Genomic DNA, 27011 nt, shown 5'->3' on the forward strand with positions numbered 1-27011 from the left:
CTTGTCAGTGGCAAAAAAATAAAACATTTAACTTTCTGTGTAGGAGATCAATTTAGCGTCTTTGAAATCAATGGCATTTTAGAGGCATATTTCTGTTAATTCTCGCACCGATCTCTAAACAAATATTCAAATCTGATCAAACAAGCCATTATGTTGACAGCTTTCAATTCCATTCAATGACAGAAGCGTCTGCAGGCAACCTTTGAGGAGGAGAAAGCAGGCGGCTAAATTATGCAAATGTCTGTCAATTTAACGAATCAGAGGCAGAGAATTAGCAGGCTGTTAGTCTCTCTTAGACCCGCAAATGCCGCTAATACAGATGAAGGGCTGGAGCCTGATTTCATTATCGCTGCTCTGAAAAAGAGAGGAAGGGGGAAGAGAAAAGAGGGAACGAGAGGGAGAGAAATGAGAGATCGGGAGATGGAGACAAATGTATGTGAAAACACAGGCCTCTATTCAGAGGCCTATCAACTCCAAATATCAAATTAGGCAAATGAATGGTACAAGATAAAGGAGAGCACGGGGAGGGGAGCGAGCACGGCAAGACGGGCAAATGAAAGGGGCAGAGAGAAGGGGGAGAGACAGCGAGGGCGTGTTAAGAATGGAGGGGATCGGAGAGTATTTCAATAATCGATAGAGCGTGAAGTGAAGAGAGAGTGAGACACGGAGAAAGAGAGGGAGAGGAGCGCAGGATATCACAGTTCATTAGTCATTGCGGGTGACAACTAGAGACTGTAGCAAGAAGATTGTCACTGGGTCTTAATCAGATGAGAAACGATGGAATGCCAGTCGTTAATTCCAACAGCATTATAGCGTCTATTGTCTGCCTCTGAAGGGGCTTATCGCAATCTCTCTACCTCCGACTGCTGCTGCTGCTCCTCCTGCTGCTGCTACGCCAGCAAACAAGCTGCCAGCCAACTCACCAGGGAAACTCTAAAGAGCTGGGGAGAAACTAAACTCTCCCCTTTCTGCAAAGTCTCACTCTCTCAGACTCCTTTTCTCTTTCTCAACTCCTGTCTCTTCACACACGCGCGCACGCACACATGCACGGGAGGTAAAAAACATGTAATGCTACAGTAGCCCTTGGTGCTACACGGAAGCATCTCTGAGGCAGAAACCAAGAAATCAATTCTCTCTTTTTAAGCAACCCATTAAAGGGCGCCAAGGAGAGTTAAAGCACTTGCACAAGACATACCATTACAGTATATTATATATTCTGTTCCAAGGGAAAGCCTAATGAACACACAGAATTGCACACACACTGCTGCAAAAAAGGTAGTGCATGCACACACACACACACACACACACACACAGTGTAGGGTAGACTGGGGATGACTGCAACAGGGGACAGTTGCAAGAAGTCTTCTTGTGAGCACTACTGCTTAGTATGTCAGAAAAATATTTACTATGTCCTAATACATACTATGTCAAATACAATGTGCCAAAAATTCCAGGATGTCCTACTACATCCAGTGACATTTTGCATTAGGCAAGCAAACATGCTTTTCTGGCTATTCTAACCCACAATCCTCTGCACAGTGGAAAATACGCCACAATGACTAAGCTGCCCAGAGAGCACAGACAGATGACAGCTCACAATTGTTCCAAATCACATAAAACGTACGCTTTCTTCTATGGACTGAGACAAATGTTTGAGCAAGAGGGATGGCACAATGTTATGACAAAACAGTATGTCCCAATTGTTATAGCTCATGCAGCAATACATGCTTTGTAAGGGCAGCTGCAGTAACAAACCCTTCTTTCTCCAGTCATATAAAATGCTGGGTAAAAATGCGAGGTATGAAAATAATTTTTTATGAGCTGTATTTTTGTCAAACTGTCCTCTTTTATGAATTAATCAAAATTTTCTGAATTTGAATCAATGTTTTATTGACTTCTAAATAACATGGTTAGCACGTGTCAAGGTCAGTGTGGCTTAGATAGCACATGATGTTCTATCATGCCTGACAGGGTGGGGACAGTTGCAACATCTTGTTGCAAAACAGACCACACAGTATTTTTCAAAATAAATTTGTCACTGTTGCCATTTCGTACAATGGGGTCAGTTTAATATAAGTTTTGTTTAATATATAAATATTTGGTCTAGTCCAAACAGTTTCTGACTGACCGTCCCCAGTCTCCCCTATACACAGTTCCAATCAATGCTTACAGTATACTAACAAAAAAAATGCGCCGAAATAATAAAATGTCATAGTCACTCGTTTCATCTGGCTTTCGTTTGTACACAGACACAAATAAATACTGCAACATCCTCCTTAAAATGCACATCTCCTCCATGTTTTCCTCTCCCAGGGTCTGTTCCTGTCAGAACCATGGCCCAAAACTCTCAGTCAGCCAGCTCAGCTGGGGACGGCCTCTCCGACTCAAACAACTTCCCTGCCTGGCTGGAAATGTGTTTACTGTATTTGTACCACTACGCTGCACTGCCTGCCTCATTCACCACAACCAAACAAAAACTACGGCCGTCATGAAGCTACAGTATGTGAGCATTGTGTAAATTGTGTCTGGAGCTCGGTTTGGGGTGTGTGTGTGCTGGTGTGCATCCTTCTGTGTGTCGCTATACGGGGGGGAAGAGCAACTGTTAACATGAAAGAGGAGTAACTTCACAGGCAGAACAAAAGGTGGGGTCATGTAAGGTTGCATGACAACTCGCAGCCAGCTATTTTTTTTCCCCTTGATTAACAACTTGAGATAATTATGACATCTTTAGCAGGTTGTTTTGACAAATACATCTGTAATACAGCTGAAAACCTTTTTTATTTCTCACAATTGCTGCGTGCTGACATTCAACAGTGTGTTTGCAGTTAGTGTAGTGTAGTGATTAAGTTCTGTCTGTTTTCATCGTGTGTTTCCAAAAGCTTTCTCCTGTCTGGACGTGCGTGCATCCTTGCAATGAAGTGCATGCACATTCCAAGTTTCTAGTTTGTTTGTCACACACTCAACATAACTTTAGATTGTGAAGTGAAATGCTTTGTTGCTCCCTCTGGTACTCTGCTAATCATAATTGAAAATATTAACAAGGCAAAAATGCAATATATATATACAAGACATAACAAATCTAAAAATGAAACCAAGTGTCTATTTGCACCCGAGAATAAAATGATTAGAATAAGGTGAAATCACACAGCCGCTATTCAGTTATTTATAGCGGGCCCTGTAGCTTAGCTATAAAGAGCAACAAAGTCTCTGTAGAGAGGATGTTGTGGTGGATGAATGGACGAAACACAGGCCTCACCGCTGGGAGACCAGGGTTCAAGTCTTGACCCGAGAGTCCTGTGTGAAACTAGTAGTTAGTGTTGACTTTTAGTTCTAAGTCAATCATTTTCAGTTTTATATTGTTATTTCCAGTTAGGTTTAGGCTAAAAAAAACTATCTGATGAATGCAGGTGTAAATGACCACAATGAATATTCCAACCTGGGTGTAAATAGCATTGTTGGCAGCTGACACCTGGGTGGTAACAGCATCTGCCAAAATGAAATATTTACAGCAAAGAAGGATAGCTAGCATGGGTTTAAAAAGATGCTATATGAGCAGTAGGAGATAGATAAAATACTGCAAAAACAATAAATGGATAAAGAAACTGATTAAAATGTGTGAAATGTGCCAAAATTGTAATATTGGTGGCTTTCATCTATATGTGTGCTTTCCTGTCTGACTCAAGTCCCCAAGTAATGTGCTTTGGGGTTAATTTGCATCGTGACTAAACCGTGTAATTACGGCAATTGATGCACAGTGGACCAGAAACACTTTTTGTATATGTTTATATTGTTAAAGGAGCAGCTGTAACAAGGAGACTGTCACATCCCCAACAAAATGACTCGCTTTATTATCAGAATTTGATCAAGTTGGTCCGGTAACATTTGATAAAGTCTAGATGAGCTATGCAATTAAATCAACTTACCGGAATTCAAGTTGCCAGAATTCAAATTAGGGCTAAACTGAAATTATTAGTCGGCTCAGCAAGATAAAGTCTTTCTGGCTTCTAGCATCACTGAGCAGTTTTCATTTGAATGAACAGAGTCCCACCTCCAACACTGCATCCAGTTAAGACTCCCTGAAAACTTGGTATCTCACCCGGATGCTGGAGGTAGCAGTGTACACTTTACCAGGCTCCACAGCTGTCTCAACCCATGCTCTGAGTACATGAAAAAAAAAAGTTGAACTGAGTGGCAAAGTATAAAACTAATCTGGTAAACTAGACTGAATAATACATGCATACAATTATTAGCTTGGTTTATTTGAATCAAATCTTTGCTTGAAGTTACAAACAGGCATGAGGTCTCCTGTATGTTCAGATTTCGAGACAACCCGACGCAAGCCAACGACAACCCACATGTGTGAGTTTTTAGGGAGTCCCATATCCAGTTCTCTTTAATACATCCAAGAGAGCTAGAGACAGTCTGAGATCATGTGGCTCTGTGTGACAGTGTGATTCTGTGCTCGACTGTGTATGACTCTGTGTGTGCATCTCTGAAATGCTGCAGAACCGTGGCTGAGATTCTGTGTGTATGCAATTTTGCTACTTATGTGTACTAGTGTGTGCGCGCTACAGTATGTGTGAAACACTGCAATATAGTGTGACTGCTTCTGACAAAGTGTGTGTGTGTGTGTGTGTGTGCATAGTGAAGTTTGTCAATGAGAGAGAGAGCTTCTGCTTCAGTTATTTGTCAGCAGTGCTGGTGTTTCACTTGGTTGAAAAGACCAGTCAGGAGAGACTAAAGTACCTCCTCCCTGATGACACACTTTTCTCACTGCACTCTGACTGACCTCTCACCACACACACACCCACACACAAGGACAAACACAAGCATACAAAGCACGTGTAGATACACACACACACACACAGGTACAAACGCGCACACATAGAGTTATAACCACCCATACAGCTGCACACGCACACGTGTGACTTAACCTTAACCCACATATTCACATACAAGACACACACATATACACACCCCAGGCCATCTATACATGAACATATGTAAGCACACACTGCATGTATGAACGCTTGGATGCACTTGGAAGCACACACACGTGGATGGAGAACAGACACACACACACACGCACAGTGTAGGTGTATCTAAAGCTACTGCAGCTACTGTATCCAAGGAAGTGAAGTAGGTTTGATCTGGTTGGATTCACAGTGAGCATTACTGTTCAACAAACCATAATAAATGGCCACAGCTGTGGAACCCTGTGCTCGTGTGTGTGTTGGCATGACTTTGTGTGGTCTTCCATAGGTTTTTGTGTTTGCTCATCCTTCATCCCAGCATAAAAAACAGCCCACTCACTATTACCCAACTCCATCTAAATTCCATTTAGATGCCTCTTATTCTCTTTCTTTCGTCCTCTTAAGTCCTAATTCTCTCTCTCATTCCGTCTCTCCTCTTTATCGATCGCACAGAAATCTGCGAATGTATGCCTCAGCAATTATTCTGTACAGGGGCTTCAGGGTTCAAGGTAGGACTGTAAATTCAGCATGGAGGAGAAATCCGCCCTGGAAGGATATTTTCGTTTTATTTCATCTTTGGTCAGTAGCCACATGTGTTGAAGTACAAAGTCGTAGCAGCACCTTTTCATTTCAAAATGCTATGTAAGTCTTTCAGAGCCACAAAACTTCCTTGTGTTCATGAACTGGACTTGGTTCCCAATCAACACTGACTTTGAACTTGGCTGGGGCCTTGAAAACGGACCAGGCTTCAGGTGGAAAAAGCATTCTGATGTAGGGATGTTCATGATTGGTCATCTTGTCTGATTGCCACCATACGATAAAAATAAAATACTAGTCTATTAAACAAACAAAACAGTCTCTGGCTGCTTTAGATGAGTCAGAATAAGCAGTCATATATCCACTTGACCAGAGCGATATGCAACCACATTCAGCACAGGCATGTGAATGTTAACCTGCAAGGGTGGTTGTGCTAGCACTGCTAACATTAGCCTCACTTGGCAAACTATACTGGCATAATAAGACAATAAGACAGTAGTCTGAGTTTTCATAGTAAACCACTTAACTGGGAAACTATCCATTAATACAAGGCGTTAAAAGCAATCAGCACCACAGGTAGCAAATAGAATATTTCAGAAGTTTAGCTAATGAAGCTAATGTTATCCCCAAGAATTGGTTGAAAAAACTATCTGCAGCTCACTTGTTTTTAGCTTACTCGTTTTTACTCGCACATTTTAAAACAGAAACCCTGTTAAAACTGTATACTGTAAATAACTATGTAGTAATAACTGTAATATGCACTTGATGACTACATGATATCATGCTAAGGATGTCCAATATATTCTTTACAGTTTTGCCCAGTTAAACAAAGGATTAATATTTTATTAATGTTAACACAGGTTAACTGTTGTGTCCAAGATGGTACATGGCCACCCGCCCACCCTGGCAGGCAGGCGCTTATGTTCAGAAGTAAACCACCGAGGTGGAAAGTAGAACAAAGATTAACTCTAAATCAGCACTGTTTGGCAGTATATTCATCTAGAAAATTAAAATAAGGTTGTACGTAAGCTGTGTCACAACTGCACCCGACCAGAGCAAGATGTAACCAGATTCAGCACAGGCGTGTGGACGTTAACCTGCAAGGTTGCTGGTGCTAGCACTGCTAATGTTAGCCACACTCGGTAAACCAATATAACATTGTTTTCTGAGTCAACTAAGTGGAAATTAAAATTTAGATTAATCGGCAGGGAAATAAGTTACCAAGAACATCCCTAGTGTTAAAAGCAATCTGCTCCACAGCTGGTAAACAGAATATTTAAACTAATGTCAGCTCCATGAGTTGGTTGAAAACACTTTCTCCAGCTGACTTTTATGTTTTTATCTTTTATCTTTATCTTTTAAAATACAAACCCTGGAAAAGTTGTGTAGTGTAAATGTAGTGTAAAACTAATCTTTGCAGTTTTGCTCTTTTGTTTCTGTTTCTTTTGGACAGGCCAAATAAGAAGACATGACCCTCTAAACCCTCCTGCTGAGTATCACTCCAAGCACTAACCCCATGTGCACCTCTTTGCCATGGACAAATACAAAGCTCAACAGTTTTTCAGTGCATAGTTACAGTTGCTTAGTAAGGATGGGACCATCTCAGTTCTGGGGAGGGTTTTAGTGAATGTTCAATAGCGTCCATTTTGCATATTTGTTTTTGTCATACAGCTCTATGATGGTGTGCATAAAGCAAGGAGATGAGGGTCATTTATGTGGCCATTAAACCTTAAAATGACTTTCTAATTTTTGACTAAACTCCTGGAAGGGACACTGCAGCCATCACATTCAAACATAGTAATAATTGTAATAATGATAATAATAGATTCAGCACTTTGAACAGGAGAAGGAAATGATACAAGCAGACAAAGTTATCTGTTGGACAAATCCATCAGCATCAGCAGCTTTGAAATTGGTTTTATCTCCAAAATGACTAATGTGCATTTGGATGAGAAGGCCTGTACAATCAGGAATACGTGTTAAATTTATTAATATATGCACCAAACAAAGACTCCCATCAAAAACAAGGGGGAGATTGAACTGGCAATGTTTTCCCAGAGAGCAAAATGCAATTACCAAAGCTGTGTATGACAAAATAAATAAATAAGGAAGTAAAAAGGAGTGTATGCTTGACAAGATTAATAATTTCCTCCCTGGGTTATGGCATCAACTTACTGTCTCTTCACTGGACTTCACTAAATACCTTTCTTATTTCCACAGAGGGCCCCCATTCTGTCCAGATACAACTCATGGCCACAGCTGAAAAGGTCACCCTCGTGCCACTGTGGAGTCTAATTACCATGTATTAAATGGCTCGACCCCTCTTCATTTGCATCCACCTCTGTTCTTCCCCTGCCATTATTTGCTCAAGAGTCTTTTTGGGCAAAGATCACACTTGGCAACGCATGTGCTGCTCTCTGATGGAAGGTGAGCTCATGAGAGAATTCAGTACTGCTTCTTTACAATGCAGATGTGTTGCGGGAGCTCGGTGCATTAACTTGGAGTTAGCCAGTTCATGCCAACTTTTTGTTGGTGTTACTTGTAGTTGCCTGGCAGATGAAATTAGGTACGTTCGAGATGAGCCAGGCATGTACAGAATCGATCGCGCACAATGCATGCCGGTTAGATTCGTGTCTGACTCGACCCCGTTTCGCGCACATGGGCAACGTTAACAAACAAAGCAGTTCATCTCGAAAAGTGTGATGCAGACTCGCAGTCACAGCAGAGAGAGGGAGGGAGAGAGCGCTCATGTGGACTGCACAAGATTCTCAACATGATGAAACTACTGATAGTCAGATAGACCTGTAGCAAGCCACAATTTAAGCATGCATGCATCATGGGCGTGCTCAGGTACTTCAATAGCACTACTTATTATAGTTTAAAAGGTTCTAGAGCGGCACCAAAAATGTACAATGTAATACTATGCAACCAAAATCATATATAAAAAAACATATATATACATATACACAACGGATATATACAAAACAGATTAAAATCTCATGTCCTATCAGCTTAACTTCACAGTAATAATTCCTGCATTGGGGTTTCAGGGCCAACCATTCAAGTGTAGGTAGGGTATGTTAAAGTTTAAAATAGTTTCTCACTTTATCTGAGTCAGCTCCGTGTGAATTGGAGGTGTCAGTCAAAATAATGAACATCCTCATAATAGCTCTGCAAACTTGTCACTAAATTGTAATGGATACCTTGGCATCAGTCATTATGAGCTATGTTGCAGTGCCAATCCCTTCCAAGTACCTGCAATACAAATAAGTAGAATAATATGGTGAAGGTTATAGAGATTGATTGAAAGTTGGTTGTTTAAAGATTAAAGATCCACTTGGAGTTGATCAACAGATAGATCAAGCTGACGTGTGATTGATGTGTTTGTGACTTTGCTTCACTTTGCTGTGATATTACCAAACACAGACCATAGACAAAGCAAGCTGTGTCAGCACAATCAGCTACTCAAACAATTAGTTTATTCAACCAATTATGTTCAAACTGCTGAGACAGGTTGAAACACGGTGAGGGGTGGAGCCGTAGGGACAGGCTGGAGGTGGAGGGGGTTAGCTAGTATAATAAAGTGCATATTCACACAACACATCACATAGCCAGGAGCCAGCTTCAGGGCAATAATGCAATAATGAGGAAATTCAATCAGCAGTGCTGGCAGTGTCTGGACTACATGACTGTCTGTAACTCATCTGATATGGAAGGGGAGCCATTAATTGGCACTTTTTTTTTTTTTTTTTACTGTAAATGAAAATATTAAATTTCTAAACGTTGTGTACAACAAATATATAAAGATAATGCTATTCCCGCTATATTCAAATGAATACAATACAGAGGGGCAAGATATTTTATGTTTAAACTGATTAACTTTAGTGTTTTCTGTATATATACATTCAATATGACTATGATACCTGGAATACATTTTTGCTCAGAAGTCTGGGGTCTTTGTTGTGGTATTTTGTGCTTCATAATGCACCACACATTTTCAGTGGGAGACAGGTCTGCAGGCAGGTCAGTATAGTACCTGAACTCTTTTACTATGAATCCACACTGTTGTAGCACATAAAGAATGCGCCTTGGCATTGTCTTACTGAAATAATGGATGTTCCTGAAAAAGACATTGTCTGGATGGCAGTATATGCTGCTCTAAAAACTTGTATGCACCAGATGTGACAGTTACCCATGACCCATCACAGATGCTGGCTCTTGAACTTTGCACTGGTAACAATCTGGATTTTCCTTCACCGCTTTTGATGTCCAAAACCAACTGGACTTGTGAGACCACAGTATGCTTTTTCACTTTGTGTCAGTCCATCTCAGAGCAGCTCAGGCCCACTACTTGGCCACAGTTTTTTCACAGTGGCGAACCTCGCCCCATCCTTGCTTGTGAACAACTGAGCCTTTCGAGAATTAATACCCAATCATGATACCTTCACTTGTTACCAATCAACCTGTTTATCTTAGAATATTCCAAAGAGGTGTTTTTTTTTAACAAACTTTCCCAGTCTTTCGCTGCCCCTGTCCCAACTTCGTTGGAACATGTTGCAGGCACCAAATTTAGATTCCATGTATATTAAAAAATAAATAAAAGTTTATCGGTTATCAGTGTTGTGCTGTAGTCACTTGAAACAAAGGATTTTATTGCATTCTTTCATTGCATTCTGTTTTTATTTCAGTTTTACACAGTGTCCCATTTTTTTTTTCTTGGAATTGAGGTTTGTAGCACAGCTTGTCCAGCCTGCATAAGAAATCACAACAAAGCCCAGAACTACAGTAAAAATGAATCTAAAAGTATCGATTTCTGCACTGCACAACACACACAGCTCTGCTGAGGCCACTTGAGGAGTCCAGTGTCTCTTATTGTTCAGAGAGCTGAACATGAGCTTTGATCAGGCAAAACTCTGAGGCTGGCACTGATGCCAGAGCAGCAGAGTGGAAATTAGAAGGGCTCCCCTTTAAAATCCCAGAATCGCTGCAACCAAATGAAAATACACACACCGCTCTACATTATTACTTGTCGCACGGAAGCAATAAGTGGGAGAGATTTACAATAGGCAGCAGAGTAATACCTGCTAATATACTTGCGTTCCATGGGGCCTTTAGTCTGGAAATCTTCCCGTTAAAGAGCCTCTACATTTCCAAATGACTGCAGTATGAGCAGTTAGTGGAGCATATTGGATTTAATCAACCATCCAGCAGAGGTGTGGGGGAAACACTGACAATGGGGTATTTGAATATTAGTGAGAAAGCCGTACAATTTTAAGATTTCGCAACCTGCTGTTCATTTTGTTTTAATGATGTTCTGGTGGTCGTTATCTGTTAGGGAAACCCTGATGTTCAAAGGGATTTTTCGCATAATCAGAGAATCCTGAGGTAGTGCAGCCCAGATTGGAAAAATACACAGTGCAGGTTGGACACCCTCAGGCTATTTAACTTTTTTTTTTTTCCTGCAACTCGGGCTTGTGGTCATTTCTCTAAATGACAGTGAAATATTATCATGAGCCCAGGGATTGACGTTGCCTCTGAATACTGAACCCTATCAGCTCTTTGCAGTTATAGCCTCGCTCTCCAGCATGTTCCTGGGAAACACTCATTTCCCTCCCTGGCTGAGGTGTTGAACCCCTGCAACATACTGACATTTAAAAAGCTGCACATCTTAGCGTTGCTTTGCACGCTCATTATTTTCCTCCACAATTCACACGCGTAAGCAAAAAACGTTAAAATACTCGAAAATGCTGCCATTTTTCTTGCACGTCTGTTGAACCTCAAAGGGATTCTTTTGTTAATTAAAACTGTTACGCTCGCTGTTCGGTGGCTGGACAGCAACTATTGTAGCTGCGACGTGGCCACAGAGATGGCAAGTGAAGAAGAGGGCGTTTTTTTTTTTGTGTACCAGACAAAAAGAAAGCCAGTTTGATGAACGGTGGTTCACAGTGACCATTATTTTTGTTACGGTTTATGAATATCTCAGGAGATGAAAGAAATAAGGCTTGGGGGAGCAGCAGATGGAAAAACTCCATCATATCTCAAGAGGTACAAACACTGACTCTGTGTCGCACACTCGCACACACTGAAGTACACAAGCTGTGCACAGGCGCAGATACACACAGGATTTTCAATTTGCAATCAGACCCAGCGTGGTGAACTCTCCATGTTCGCCTCCACTGTCCTTTGTATTTGGCATCAAAGTTCCGCCCCGCCATAAAAGCCAAATTCTCTATGACATAGTGGAGATTGCTCTGTCGAAAATGCAATCAGCCAAAGCCGCCTCAAGTGCTGATGAATTACTGTGGCTTAGGAAAAGACAATGACTTGTCAGTTTTGCACCGATTGGCTCCGTCGAGGGACAAGCACCTAGGGGACCTGAAGAAGTGACAACGCAGCCCGGCATCCTCCAAATCTGAACCGATCAACATTCTTGAATGCCAAGTTAGCAGTGCGATATGACTCATCAGAAAACTTTCTGCCACAGTAATTATGGCATTCAAAAGATAATTGAATATTTCTTTTATATTCACATTGAGGAATATGATTTGCTCATGAAAACATTTGTTTTATTACAGTTTTATAATCACTACAGCTGCCACTGAAGAGCTCTCATGTTGTGCCGATTTTATTTTCAGGGCAATCTCTTTCTGGAAAAAAAAAATATTCAATTTCTGTACTGTTATTTCCTCGCTGTGCTGCCCTCCATCAACTCAGTTGTTTCTCAAAATAACCTTTGGAAAAACATATGGTGCATTCATATTAAGATGTACTCACAGTGAGGGCAATTATCCAAATTTTAACTTACGATTAAACATGATTTGGTTTTAATTTTACAGAAACCAGTGACAAAAAGCTTCTTCCTTTGGTTTGACTGCTGCTTCTATGGGTTGTGTGTGATGGCTATGGCTGCAACTACTGATTATTTGCCATTATTGATTAATCTGCTGATGATTTCATGATTTATCCAGTAAATGTTCAGTCTATAAAATGTCATAAAATTGTCACAATTTCCCAGAGCCCACAGTGACATCTTCAAATTACTTCTTCTGTCCACCCAACAGTTCACAACCCAAAGATTCTGCATTTACTACCGAAAACATCTTTGCTTGAAAAATGATTGAAACTATTAATCAATTACCCAGATAATAGGCAACTAAATTTCTTCTGATTGACTGATCGATTAATGGACAAATCATTGCAGCTCTAATGATGGCAGATGGGTCCTGAAGGCTTGTACACACATATTAATACAGAATGGAGACATTTCTTTCAAATTATGAAACTTTATTAACATGAAAACTACTTGTGCAAAATGCAATGCTCTCTGTTGATGTTTTTATACTCAATGGGAGTTAATTTGCTTGAGGAATTGCCTAAGGTAGTGTAAAATCTCTCTACTTGCATTGCAGGCATGGAGAAGCTGTCCTGATTACAATTACAGAGACGAAAACAGATCGGGCTGGAACTCTATTTTAAGTGCAAGTAAAATAATAAATGTGAAAAATCTATCTAATTCGAAATGAGCTATTGCCACACGCAGTATAATCTTTCCATGCGAGTAAAACAAGTGTTTAATCTAGGCTTTTTTGTTTATAATCAAAACTTCACTGACTAAACCCATCCTACTCATCGCTTCTCTATCCATCGACTCCATCCTTCTCTCATCGCCTTCTCATCCCCGCTCTTGTCCCTGGTTTCCTCAGTCACCTTAAAAAAAACGTCGCTGCAGGCAAACGTAATTGAAAAGTGTGTAGTTGCCCACATAAAATGCAGCTCTAAGACACAGCAACAAAGAGGCCACATGAAAATACGACGCTTTAACCGACAGAGACGGTTGAGTCAGCCGAAAGCATCAAACACTTGCTCCAGCGCTGCGTCACCCGATTACTGTTTACTCTCTGCAAATGCACTGTCAATACCGGTCATGGATTTGACTGACTGTAGAGAGCTTTCAAAAAAGATGTTTTGGAAATAGAAAGCATAATGACGACAGGAAATTGCCTCTCCACATTGAGGCAAAGGTAGATTACCAGAACATCACAGTTTTTACAGTTTATCAATTTCCTGCAACGCAATTTAAAAAAAAGATGATTTGCAGATATTACTTTAAATCATAGTGCACTGTAAAAACAATCCTACAGCAATTTAGTGAAATTAATTCATCTTTTCTCATTAATGTAATGTAAATATACAAGTTTGGTTTACTCAAATTGACTAAACTTAAACTTTCTAATGTGTATTTTCAGAACACTTCAGAACTCATTTCAAGTCAAGACCTGAAGTTTTGGAGAATTTGTCTTTGATAAATTGGTTGAACTCTGTAGAGACATTCTCCTGAGACCCTTTGTCTGAAATGAAAAATGACAAAATGTAAAAGGAAGTCAAATTTTTTGGTAATGTTCATCAGTGTAATTTAAGAGTTGTTGGTTATTGAACATGTTTTCTCAAGTACAGCTGAATTAGTATCAAGTCTATCTGATGATAAAAGTTCATTTGTTTTGAGTCACTACAAAATTACCACAAATTGTCTTTTCAAATTCAGTCAACTTAAAATTTTGAGGCAGCCTGAACACTGACTTTTTGAAGTTATGACAAATTATTTTTATAGTGTAAGTGAGGTGCACTTGCAGACTAAGTGTCTTAACATGGATATGTCTGTCCAAGACCACAATGCTGCAGAAATATTGTTTTTAAAAGCCAAAAAAACATGTATAGCCAGTTTCTAACATAGTAAACAAAGACAATAGTGAATTGAGAGTGTTTCAAAAGGGGGCGCCATTCAACAGGTACAGACTGGACATTGTATGAGACTAAAACGTCTAAACATATTTCCACACTCATTGCCATGACAATGTTAATAACTCATGCTGCCAACATGCCAGCATCTTAGCTGTGCTCAAGGAGATAATTGTGAAAACCCTTCCTCACGGCTCGACTTGTGTGATTATAACAGACAACCTGCCCTGCTGAACACTCTGCTTCATAAATAGAAACGCTGTTAGCGATGCACAAGTCCTTTTAAAAATGGATCTTTTGCTGTTACGTCCCATTAAAAATGGACGAGGGAGGGGGGTCACCGAGAGTTGGTTTTGTTTCAGAGCGTCATTCAACATCAGCTGGAGAATGAAAATAGGCTAAACCTACTCAGAGCAACGCAAGAAAGCGGAGTGTTTTGTGACCTCCCATTTCCCCTCAGTTAAGATGAGCACAATCACATATCATACCCCGGCAGTAAAGTGCTGACTCTCCCATGTTGCCTCTGTCAACATTCATCCATGTTAATTCACAGGGGTAATGGTTTTATTCTCTGTGGGTGAAAAAAACACACACGATCGTGAGGAGGAGGCGTGTTTCTAGGCCTCCTCAGCCCTGGCGATGGTCATTAAATAGTCATGGGTCCCTGTGCTGAGCTGTGTGCCGTGCCCGGCTGGGCTGGGCCCGGCTGCTTCAGCTTTAGTGCTCATGTTATGCTCATCACCGCAGGGGTCAGGTAGAGTGCAAGGCTGCTCTTCAGTTACAGGACCAGTTCATCGTCACTTCACGAGAGCCTCGGCACACACATGCATGTTCACCTCGCTTTCACCCCCGCTGGCTTGTCTGCATGGAGTAAGGTCACATCACGGTCACTGAGCGGTTTGACGCGTCACAGAAACACACGATAGGCTCTTCGTATTTTTTTGGGGGAACGCTGACTGTCTGGTCTTTTTCTGTGAGCATACCTGTCTTTACCTGTTTCTGTCTGTGTGAGTGTATGTAAGCTGGTTGTGTGAAGGTCACCAAGCAAAGTAGATGAAAGAGGAAGCAGCATTTGAGCTCTTATCGGGCAATAAGAGCGCTGTGTGTGTGTTTGGTCAGTCACAATGGAGCAGCCCTTTGCGGTGCTCAACTGTGGAAGCCAATGAGCCGCGTTTTTGAAGTGGCACGGCTTAAAAGATCTGTTCTTGATGTTTGGCTTCCTCCCACACTTTTTTCACTGTAGTTTACAATGGAAAGCACACGTTTTATAGCAAGTCATGAAATGGTGCATTTTTCCTCTACGGTGTGGGTGTGGGAAGAGTTCAGCTCTTTCTGTCGCGTAGCAAAATAGAATAAAAAACAGACAGCAATACTGAAGATCCAACAATGGATATTTCTGGGTGTGAAGAGTAGACTATAAATCATTTGGTTAGTTGAGTTGGTTAATCTTAATGGATTTGCCAGCCCACAACTAATTATTATTACTTTCCTCATAGATTATTCCATTGATTGTGCATTTTCAGCCAGTCCCTTTGGTCAAGACTGACATCTGAATCTCAACCAGTATTGGACGGATTGCCTTGAAATTTATTGCAATTATTCATGTCCCCCTCAAGGTGAATTATAATTATTTTGGTGAGTCTCTGACTTTTCCTGTCCAATACTTACTTTTGTTAAGTATTTGGTTATAAACCAAACATTCCCATCAGCATCAGTCATTCTTGTGTTACATGCTAATTAGCTATTGTAAGCATGCTAACACACTGAACTAAAATTGTGTATGTTATACCCTAAGAGAGAGAGAGAGCATTCCTGTAGACTTGGTTTTTCCTTAAATAGACAGTGGAATCATTTGATCAGTGAAATGTCAAAATGGTGAAGCGTCTTCACTAGGTTGTACAGCCCAAGCCGAATCTTTGAATAATAATATTTGGCTTTGTTAACTAATAACATTCCTATCAGCCTAAGCTGATTTGTGAACCTATAATTAGTCAATGTTAGTATGTTAACATGCTCAAATAAGATTGTGAAAATGGTGCGAACATTGTACCTGCAAACCATCAGCATGTTTGTTCGTTGGCATTGCGTATAGGTAATTTTGCTACATCTTCATAGAGCTAACATAGTTAAGTCTTGTTTAATTACACAGAAGAAGAGTTTGGTCAACGAGATGTCAAGAATGGTGAAAAGTGCCATTCACCAGTTAGTACAGCCCACGTTGACATCTTTGATCAGCTTTTTTGGTTTCTCCAACAGTCCAAAACCTAAATATATTCAATCTCCAATGATATAAAACAAAGATAGTGGGAAATCCTCCGATTTCAGAAAATGGAATCACATAATATTTGGCCTTAAATGTTAAGGATCAAGAAAACCCCCACTCATCCCAAATTCCTACAGCCTGCAGATTCTGGATGATCAATTAAGTTCCTTCCATTACCGTGGTGCGTTTCTTTGCTTTCAATGCACCATCGTAGCACCACCCTCAGGGCCTCATGGCAGGCATCTTGCACACTCAACATATAACCGCCGTGAACTGAATCAGTGGAGTGATGAATGACTTCCAACACACTGTGGACTCAGCAAATGTTAAATATTCTCATTAGCTGGTTGAGAGATCACACACACTCCGACGGCACTGCTACCGCCCTTAACCGTCTGAGCCACAGGCGGTCCAAAACAAGCCCCAACCCCCAACACACTCAGGCCGTCTTCTCCTCCTGTCTTTATCACCCTTTCTTTTTCTGTCTCGATCCATTGACTGTGGGGCTTCAGGCGCTTGAACGACAGGCAATGCTGGCGTCTGAGCTGTCAAACATGTCCCTGTCACAGCAGAAACAGCGGGACACTGGAGATGGACAGACACCTGATCTGTTGTAACTGGTGCTCCCCTTTGGGGCGACTGATCCCGGTTGTTATCACCAGCGTCAAGATTAACAGAACCAGCTGTCCTTACAAAGTGCTGCAATTTGACTTCTGCTCTATCCTTGACTTCTGCTAGATCAACTAGCACTAAAAGAAGATAATAACTGGAAGGTAACACTTTATTTGAAGGGGAGTGCATAAGACTGATATGACACCATTATAACCAGGACATGACACCTTTCATGAAGATGAAGGTTGATGACTGTTGTCATTAAGGGTCACTTGGCCAAGTATGTAATTTTTAATTCAAAGTTGGCATCTTTTAAGATGTCTTGGTTATGAAAACTTGACATTAATCAAGACACCATCACCTCAGGCTTAATTCTCAAATGTAAAGAAACTATTAGCTTAATATGTTAACATTAAATTCAACTGTCACCTGTGGTTAGTTTTGACATTGTCTGTTATGAGACAACTATAATTGTATCATGAACACGACTGTCATAAGGATGTCATTAAGTGATATTACATTGTCAAGTGCTTTTGTAACAGTGTCATGAAGTTATATAATTTCTTCAAATTTGATAATTAGGCCTGCCCAGCATGTTTCTTATGACAACTTAACATGAACCAAGACACCATAACCATGATCATAAACACGCCATAGTGGGCTTAATTATCAAACTTAAAAAACTATTTAGCTTTATATTACATTAAACTGGCACATATGGTCTATGGTATATCAAATGGTTCTACAACTGTGTCATGCAACTAAACAGTTTTAGTTTTATAAATAGACCAAGGTGACAAAAGCATTATTGGCTGATTAAATCTGAAACAATGTCAACTTCGCATTAGTAATTACATAACTGACCAAATGACACTTAATGATAAAAGTGGTAAGCAGTCATAAAGACTCCTTCATTTTCATGACAGGTGTCATGGTTATGACAGTGTCATAATGACACGGTGTCATGTCAGTCTTATGTACAACCCTTCAAATAAAGTTTTATCAATTGTAATAACTGTTGGTAATAACTGGTAATAAATAACACTGTACTGTATGTCACCTTACTATTCAAATTAGCTTTATTTTGTTCTCAAGTTTCTTTCTTCACCCACCCTGAAGAGAAACAGGTAACAAGACATATTTGGCTCTATTTTCTGCAGTACCAAGCTGCCAACAACGGGCCTGTTTAGGAGGAGGGTCTGGGATAAAGAGTGGAGAGGAGCAGGAGAGACGAGCAAAGCACAGAGCTCAGGGCAGAGGTGGCTCCCGGCCATCCATCTCTGGTTTCAGGATTCAGAGAGTGCTGACAGGTCTGGGTCCCCCGGCGCAGGCCTCTGGGCTGTAACCACGGATACCCAGACAAACCAAGAGCTGTCACTCAAGCGGTACCAGCTAGACAGAGTCACAGGAGATAGGAAAACAGGATAGCGAGACACCAGGGGTGTGTGTGTACGTGCTTATACCTAAGTGTCTGTGTGTGTATTACAGAATACAAGGCAGGAAATGCAGAATCTAGGAGCGCAGACAGTCACGGGTCTAGTGAGATATCATCAGTCAGTCTTGAGACACACACACATGCAGAGGACACACGAAAAACAATTCGTGATACCGGAGGAGGTTTGGGGAAACTCCAGGCTTAGACAAACACAGACATGCTGATAATAGCAAACTGCCACCTCATGAATTTTGCAGCTGTCTAAATCTCCTTGACATTTTTATAAAAACATGTTCTTCTTTTGGCAAGCACCCTCTTTTAAGACAAATAAAGAGGATCGTGAGGTGGGCGCAGTAAAACAAGAAGAGGTGGTAATGGAGGCTGGTTTTAAAATGTGAATCATCGGGTTTAATATCAGGGCAGGCAAATATTTAGAAATTAATAAATGCTCAGTTAGGACAATATGAGAGCAAAATTAAAGAATTGAAATCAGCCTCTCATTTCACAATTCTGTTCACATCTCTTTCTAAGAAAAGTTGTGCTTTTTCTAAAGGCAGTTGTGGGTACAGGAACTTCTGCAAGGTTTTCAAAGTACACTCATCACTTATCATATCTAGCAGATGAGAACAAGTGCAACACATAAAAGACACACACACACATACACACACACAAAATCAGCCAAGAAAAAGCATTGTGTACCCCCATAATGTCGGCACATTGATGAATTGTCTACAGCAGAAGAATAACAAATAAATTATTCAAATCTCTACCTTGGTGAAGTCAGAGGGGGCTTTCTCTTTGTTCTACACCCTGGCATTGATTTCTCCCAGTGGCGAAGAGTGGGATGCCTGAAGGTTAGACACACACACTATGTAGATAAATGACTCCTGAGCTCTGGAGTTTGATCCAAATGAAGCAATGATGTAGCTCACTGGCCCGGGCCCACACTGAAGTAAAGTGTGTGCTCTAGTAAAATGCGCTCTCGGTGAGTCAGAGAGTGTGTGTGTGTGTGTATGTGTGAGGATACATGCAAGTGCTATACTCCCACCAGCATGGTAGTGGCGAGGTGGAGAGACAACAAAAGGGAGGGGGGGAGAGAGATGATCTGCAGCCTTGGTATGAAGCTCACATGTACTGCAATGACCATTGCCTGATTGCACAAACCACCTTAAGTTTCAAACTTGAGTACGTCCTTTGAGAAAAATATTTCCAATGAATTTCACTTACAAGCATTGCATAAATCCTTTTAGGTTGTCTCCTTGCATAAGTGCTTAAACTAAGGCTTTCACAGTAGTTAGTGTCATAATACAGCACATGTGCACTTCAGTTACCATGGTTACACTTCACTCACAGTCTTAGGGGTTACTAGACAGCATGGCCACTTTCATAATTCCATACTAACGTGCTATGAAGTAGGCTAAAACAGTGTCTGAGATTTTTAGTTTGTCTGAAACTTCAGTATGAAACCAACAGTACACAAGGTGCATACTGTATCTGGGAAAATATTACAGTATGCAGGCTCTAGACACCACACCAGCATAAATATCCCACAATGCAATGCAGTATTGACAACATCAACAACAACAACCTAACAGACAAAGATAGTCAGTGACCAAGGCACCACTGTGTAACGTCAATAACACTTTATTTTTAATGTAAGTAAGGTTTCACTTTGCTGTGTGGAATATTTTTTTTAATTAGTTTATCATTAGCACGGGTTACCATGGTTACACATCTCCAACAGGCAATGAGACTTTAGGGAAGTGACATGATATAAGATGAGCAGTGCGTCCTACACAAAAGTAGAGCTTCAATGACTAATCGATTATTAATTGATTATTTAATTAATCACCATTCCAGCTTCTTAAATGTGAATATTTTCTGGTTTCTTTATTCCTCTATAAAAATAATTTGAATATCTTTGGATTGTGACTGACATAAACCACCGGAGGACGTCATCTTGGGCTTTGGGAAACACTGATCAATATTTTTCACCATTTTCTGACAAACGAGTATTAATTAATTAATCAAGAAAATAATCGACTGATCAATCAACTATGAAAATAATTGTTGGTTGCAGCCCTACACAGTCAGTTGTTAGCTAGCTTAGCTAACACACTTAGTTAGCCCACGTCAACTCCAAAATGGCCAGGACAGAGTAAAGAAAAAGAAATCCAAACTGGACAGAATACGAGAATGTTGTTCTCCTCGAAGAATCATTAAAGCACATAATTCAAAGTTAATTTAACACAACCAAAACAAATACACACAAGCAGAAGATGTGACAAGAAGTAAGCTAAGTTACAAAATCAATGCGTAAAAAGTGCTGTAAAACAAACTGTAGATGAATGAAGAAATATAAAAATATTACTGTGACAGCAAGAAAGAAGATAGCTTCATGATTTTATTGAAACTCACCAGTTTTTGTTTTAAACTCCTAATATATGAGTCAGTTATGTTAACATTTGGCTGAGTGAGGATAGATTGTCCAGTTGGTTTTCTCTGTTCTGAAAAATGCATCTTTGTATCTCCTCCTCCTCTTCAATCACCACAAATTCAGCTGTTGTCTTATGTTACACTTTTTTTTTTTATGGGTCTCTTAAAATTTTCAGAGGGAAATGATCACTAAGGACCTTCTAGCATGGCACAGGGGAATACTTAAGTGGTTAATTGCAAACACTGTTGTAAGGGAGAACCCTTCAATTTCTGAGGAAATCCTTATGGCAATTTTATGCATCTCATGTTTTCCTTAAATGACAAATTTAAAGGAAACCTTAGCCTAAGTCGTTTAAAGCAGCCGGGCACAGATTTTTAACATTTTAATTCACAGCAGCATGCTAGCCTGCAATTATGTGAATCATATGTATGTATTCTGTATTTGTGTCTGTGACTGTGTGTGTAATTATGTTGCTGCTCATACTTTACTCCCTTTTAACTCCAATCTCTAAAGCTTAATGATGTTTCTAAAAGCATATGTGGCACTCTGCGTGGTAACATGCGTGTGATGGTGGTAATGTTTATGCTTTTCCTTTTCTCTCAACCCAATGCCCAGCGGTGTTCCTGGCTATGCAGCGCCGCAAAATTGGCCTGAGAGGTTTGGGAACATTTCCCCCTTACAAACAGGGGCAAATCAATAATGTCTCGGTTGAGGGAGCCACTCTCCATATGAAGGTGAGCTGACTCAGCAGTCCCAGCAGCCGAAGGGGGCAGAGAGAGCGAGAGAGAAGGAGAGAGAGGGAGAAAGGGGAGGTGGGGATGGAAATGATTGCTTTACAAGCGGTAAAATGCATGGTGGTGTTGAGAACCCTCTGTGGACGCCGCGCTACACGCCTTCGCAATCCTCTAGCGGAGGAAGCGGGATGGAGGGGAAGAGGAGAGCGCACACATGCACGCTTGGTTTGTAAATACAATAGGCTGCTCTCTCTTGAGCTGCGAGTGCAATCGAGCTCTATTGGTTTCTCTTTTTCTTACTCATACTTGCTCTCTGTCAATCTACCACAATGCAGTAGCCTCGCAAGCCCCGATTTAGCCTTTGCCAAGTCAATCACGGCGCTATGGTTGCACGATGGAGCTAGAGACTGGAGGGAAATTCTTATCTCTACTATCTCTCTTGGTCCTTTTTATTGTTCCAGGTCTCCACAGCTATCACTGTGCTGATTAAATGCAAGAGTTCACTAATTACAGGGCGATCAGGCAGGAGGATGGGTGAGGAGAGGGTGGATAACGCAGGGCGCTCCGACGTCCTTCAGGCACAGTGGGGGATCAGCAGCAGCAGCAGTTGTTGGCAGTAGAGAGGAGAACACTGTATTATCTCTCATTAGACATCCTGTACCATTTCATTTCATTCATTTATTTAAAAGGACCACATACATTAATCAGTATTCCTGTAAATGTGCCAGTGTTAGCTGCAGCCCTTTGACCAGATGTTTTGAAACCAATGAGGTGATGCCTAAGGGCTGGTTCACACCAGCGTTGTTTAGTCTGAATGAAATGAACCCTGGAGCATTTACTACTTTTACACAGCTCGTTTCGGTTGGTGTGAACGCTGGATGTGATGTGATGTGGATCAAACAACCGCTTCAGAAGGGTGGTCTCGGACCGCTGTCAATTAAACTCTGGAATGGTTCATTTTCTAGTGTGAACAACATCTGAACTAGGGTTGGGCTGATACACGTTGCCATCATCCATCATGATAGAATCGACCACTGAGCCCTCTGCCATTGTAGTATGGTGATTTAAAAGCCTTTTGTATCTGAGGAAGTGTGACCCTTCGGAGTTGCCATTGAATTGCTGCTGCTGTTATTACACTAAATCTCCATGCCGTGCTCATTGTTTTATTTTTAAACACATATCATTTATGGATATGTGGTGCCAAGATAAAGACCCTTTTAGACCCAACAATATCATCGTCCATCGTAATGTTTTATTGTGCACATATGCCAATTCAGTAGACAATCAAAGAAACATACTTTTGTCTTTGTCATTTCGTTGGTCAAAAATGTTTTATTTTCTTGCTTTGGTGACTGGTGAACTAGCAGTATGTTTGCTACTAAAATTGGACCGGCCAGGGACAAAGCTGGACTCAGCAGTCTTGCTTGACATTCATATGCGCAGTTCCCCAAAGTCTGCTGACAGGTCTCCATGATGTACAAGGTCCAGGTAGAAATTTGGTAATGTGTAAACTGTATGACCAGTAATGAAAAGATATTTCCATTTATAGGATTGCATTTTGCTTTTCTGAATGCAAGCCATACCGTTTGGAAAACTGAACCAATGTAACATCCTCACATTGGTTTGATTCAGAAAAAGGCCCTTTAGGAGTGAACCCACCCAAAATTTTACACAGAAAAGACAACAGAGACACCATAAGGACAGCAATGGCAACAATTTAAGCATTCTCAAGTCAGTACAGAAGCCATGCAGAGCAGCAAGAAGCAGCAAAACATTAGGACAGTTACACAACATCAATATCAACTATTCAGTGCATGTCGCTATGCAAGACACTGCCAAGCAATCATCTCTCAAAATCACCTACAAGTCCCATCTGTTTTCTCTCCTCTTTGTTTCTTGTGTCCTTGTTCAACCTTCAATTCACCTAATGTAGTTCATGCAAGAAATACAAAATATAGCAGTGGGTGTACGTGTATGGGTGTGTTTACTACACCTATTTTCAAATGTGAAGGTAATCTGTATCTCAACATATCTTACAGTTGGAGGTTAAAGGATCATATTGGTGGTAAAGCATGTTCTAGCCCTCCATACCAAATAACAGTCTTGCCAAACACTTTCCAAAGCGTGCCATAAGTTGACACTGATCTTCGAGGGAGCCAGTGGTTTACGTTTACTTCAACTCACAACAAAAATCTAATCGGAGAGCTCTGACCCCTCGCTCGAACTGGGTCATCCATCACTGTGAACATCTTTTCATCTCAAAGCTATGCTATTGTTGTGCGAAAATAATGTAGTTTAGAGCTGGGACCATTTTGAAAACTCTCCTTGTTGGTGTTTGGTCAAGGACACACAACATCTGACATTTAAGACTTGGCTGCTAAAAAACACTGCATACCTGAGTTATGTTGACAGAAAATCAAACCCAAGGAGAAACGAGCGTTGGACATCGGAAGTTGGACAGGCTGCACAAAATACAACAGGAATTTGGCCATTTCTGACATTAAAATGGGCGTTGTTGAATTATCATACAGTTACTGGTGGTGGCAGTGAAAGTGGCGGCGGCATGTTTTCATCAGTGTCAACACCAGGAAGCACTGCATTAAACATGCAGCTAATCTGATCTCTAATAAAGTGAATTGGCGCCCATGTTAGTGAGTGAGATTTGAGATCCTAAAGCTCTCATCAGATTTTTAGACTGATAGAATAATAGAGCGAAGCAGCGAAATCTATGAATGGATAGGAGTCCTGAGGCATAGCTGAGAGGGAGTAATAAATGAAGGAGTGGGGCAGAGCGAGTGAGGTTGTAAGTTTGACAAAAACTAAAGGCGATGAAATGTTCACCGTGATGGATTACTTATTTCAGGCAAAGTTTAAGTCTGTGCGAGTTGATTTTTTAAACCTGAAATGAATGAAGAACAATGGCTGCCCAGAAGAAGGGAAATCAATCCAAAAACTTGAAAGAGTGATATGTTTTGTAGAGTATACGTGTGCCTTTGAGTTAATGGTATAAAAGACGCAAATCACTGGTATGCAGTGGCGGACTCAGGCTGTCTGAGGGGCAGGGGCAGAAAAATAAAAAGGACACCAGCTGTTTGCAGTTCCAATCCCTGGTTTAGAATGAAATTATTATGTGACTTAAGGTAGAAAAAAATATTGCACCTCTGTAATAAAACCCCCAAGGGAACTATAACCAATGTAACAATTTAGAGGAACCTAGAGGCCAACTAATTTTCTAGCATGTAGGGCAGCCTATATGGCACTGCATCACATTTTTCCTACTTGAAGGGCACCCTAGAGGGCACTATCACATTTTGTCCAATACATGGGCACTCTTAAGTGCATTTTATCATAATTCGACTGCTGGAGGGCATAGTAGAAGGCATTTTATCACATTTTGTCCACTGGAAGGACATCTTAGAGGACACTTTATCATCTTTTTTTCTATCATAGGGGCAAAAAAAGAAGGTGCTTTTTCTGCATTTTATAGAAGATGAGGGCAACAGGAGCACCGACCCCCCTCCCGAGTACACCAGCGCTGGTATCATGATTTAAGCATGTGTTCCTGAAGGCTTGGAGGCTACGCTGCTGCAGCAGGAATCCAGTACATCCCTGGGGCTGAAGGTGACCAGCTGATTTCCTCTCTCGCTGTTGTAGGGGGCGGCGGTTGTGCTGCATGGTGACAGTAAATAAAACTTCTGGTATCAGGCTTCCACATCAGCACTGGCGAGAACGGCAGCCGTTGCCATTTTGTCATCTAATACGGCGTGAGGAACAGAAGATATTAAGGAATGCTCTTTGTGACAAGCTCAATGCGGTAACGCGTCCCTGTCCATCATTTGAATGAAATGTTAAATGACATGTGCATGGCAATATGTCAGAAAATAATAGCCTACTGCCACATCTTCCCCGCATTCTGGTGTGGGTTAAAGCAGGTCTACCGTGGTGCAGTGCAATAAAAAAAACAGGAAAAACACCACACAAATGTGATAGTGTGAAAATACTTTGTGTATATTATATATATATATATATACACACGAGATAAAAAAAACTAAAAACACCTCATATAGCAAGCTATCTAAATAAAGCTCGGGCTTTGTATCACTGACTTTTCACTCGATTCTGTGGTGATTAAATAATGCAGCCCGGTTACAGCAAGTTGTTGACAGTGTGAGAATACTTGGTGCACACAGCCTTTATAGCAGCTGTCTGCTCTGGTGAGGGGCTAGATGAGCCAACCAAGGTGAATATATTACTCTCACTCAGTGAATGTCACAAATGCCATTTCCAACTGCTGAATGTCACAGAGACTGTTGGGGTGACTACTAACACTGCGGAGCACCATGACGTCTATATTCCCGCTGTTAACATCCCATATCCCCGCTTTTTTTTTAAATATCAAACAAAATCACTCTTGCTATGAGCCAAATAAATATCAATAAGCCTGAGATACTGAAGGCGATTGGTTTGTGTTTTCCTGCTGATTGCTCCTAGAACTTTTGGGCCATCACTGCTCCACTACATGTAGTGCTTTTTCAACAGAATAAGAAGCTTTGATATTGATTTTTTTTTCCCCTTCCAAACTGAGCGCAAATAACAAAATCTATCAGTAAACAAACATTACAGGAACAGCTTTAGTTTAGGATGTTATTTGGTGTTGGGAGGTGGCCATTTTTAATGAGCGACTCCTGAGCCTGATAGCCTCTGGAATGCACTCAGGGAGGAAAAAAAATAAAGTGAGAGCACACCAAAAAGAGAAGAAACTGACTCTCTAACACAGTCCTCTGCGTCAGCGGAGCTCATTGTTTGCAGCGCAGTTGTTGGGGGGGTTGCGCTCCTGCTCAGTGCTGCAAGCTGACGCTGATTATTTCCCACATCTTCAGATATGAATGTTTGACGCCAAGGTCATTCTCTTCCAGCTATCTATACCTCTAATTCTGCCATCAGTCATTACAGCTATACACACATTCTCCACTCTTTGTATCTCTTGATATAATGAGACGAAACCACAGGTACCACCAGGGGGATGGGAGTGTCAAAACTGTGGCCTTATTTTATTACAAAATGATATGGTTATAATTAGGGAAAATATCTTAAACCTGACAGAGAAAGGAAGCTCCAGATTAAACTCATCATTGTTTGTTTGGAGTCAAGACTGATTTAATTATTTTTTCCATAAAGACTGAAGTTCTCTTTTTTAATTAAAGGTTCTTATCAAATCTGAATAACCTGCATAATTGGCTGAAGCATTCCGTGTTAGTGTTAAAATCGCACCATTAATTCCTTC

At 40.9% G+C, this 27011-nt stretch overlaps 1 protein-coding gene across 3 annotated transcripts in view; it reads right to left on the reverse strand.

The window, feature by feature from the left end:
• Positions 1–27011, reverse strand: part of klhl29 (kelch-like family member 29) — a 321705-nt gene that overhangs the window by 246811 nt on the left and 47883 nt on the right. Inside the window, exon 3 of one of the 3 annotated variants that reach the window (XM_084736949.1) lies at positions 19327–19404. The exons of the other annotated variants lie outside the window; for them this stretch is intronic. The gene's annotated coding sequence lies outside the window, so the exon portion shown is untranslated. The remainder of the gene's footprint in view (positions 1–19326; positions 19405–27011) is intronic. 3 annotated transcript variants of the gene reach the window in all.

The sequence above is a fragment of the Lutjanus erythropterus genome, chromosome 15 (genome assembly GCF_056507025.1).
Source record: "Lutjanus erythropterus isolate fLutEry1 chromosome 15, fLutEry1.hap2, whole genome shotgun sequence".
In the NCBI taxonomy this organism is placed as follows: domain Eukaryota; kingdom Metazoa; phylum Chordata; class Actinopteri; order Lutjaniformes; family Lutjanidae; genus Lutjanus; species Lutjanus erythropterus.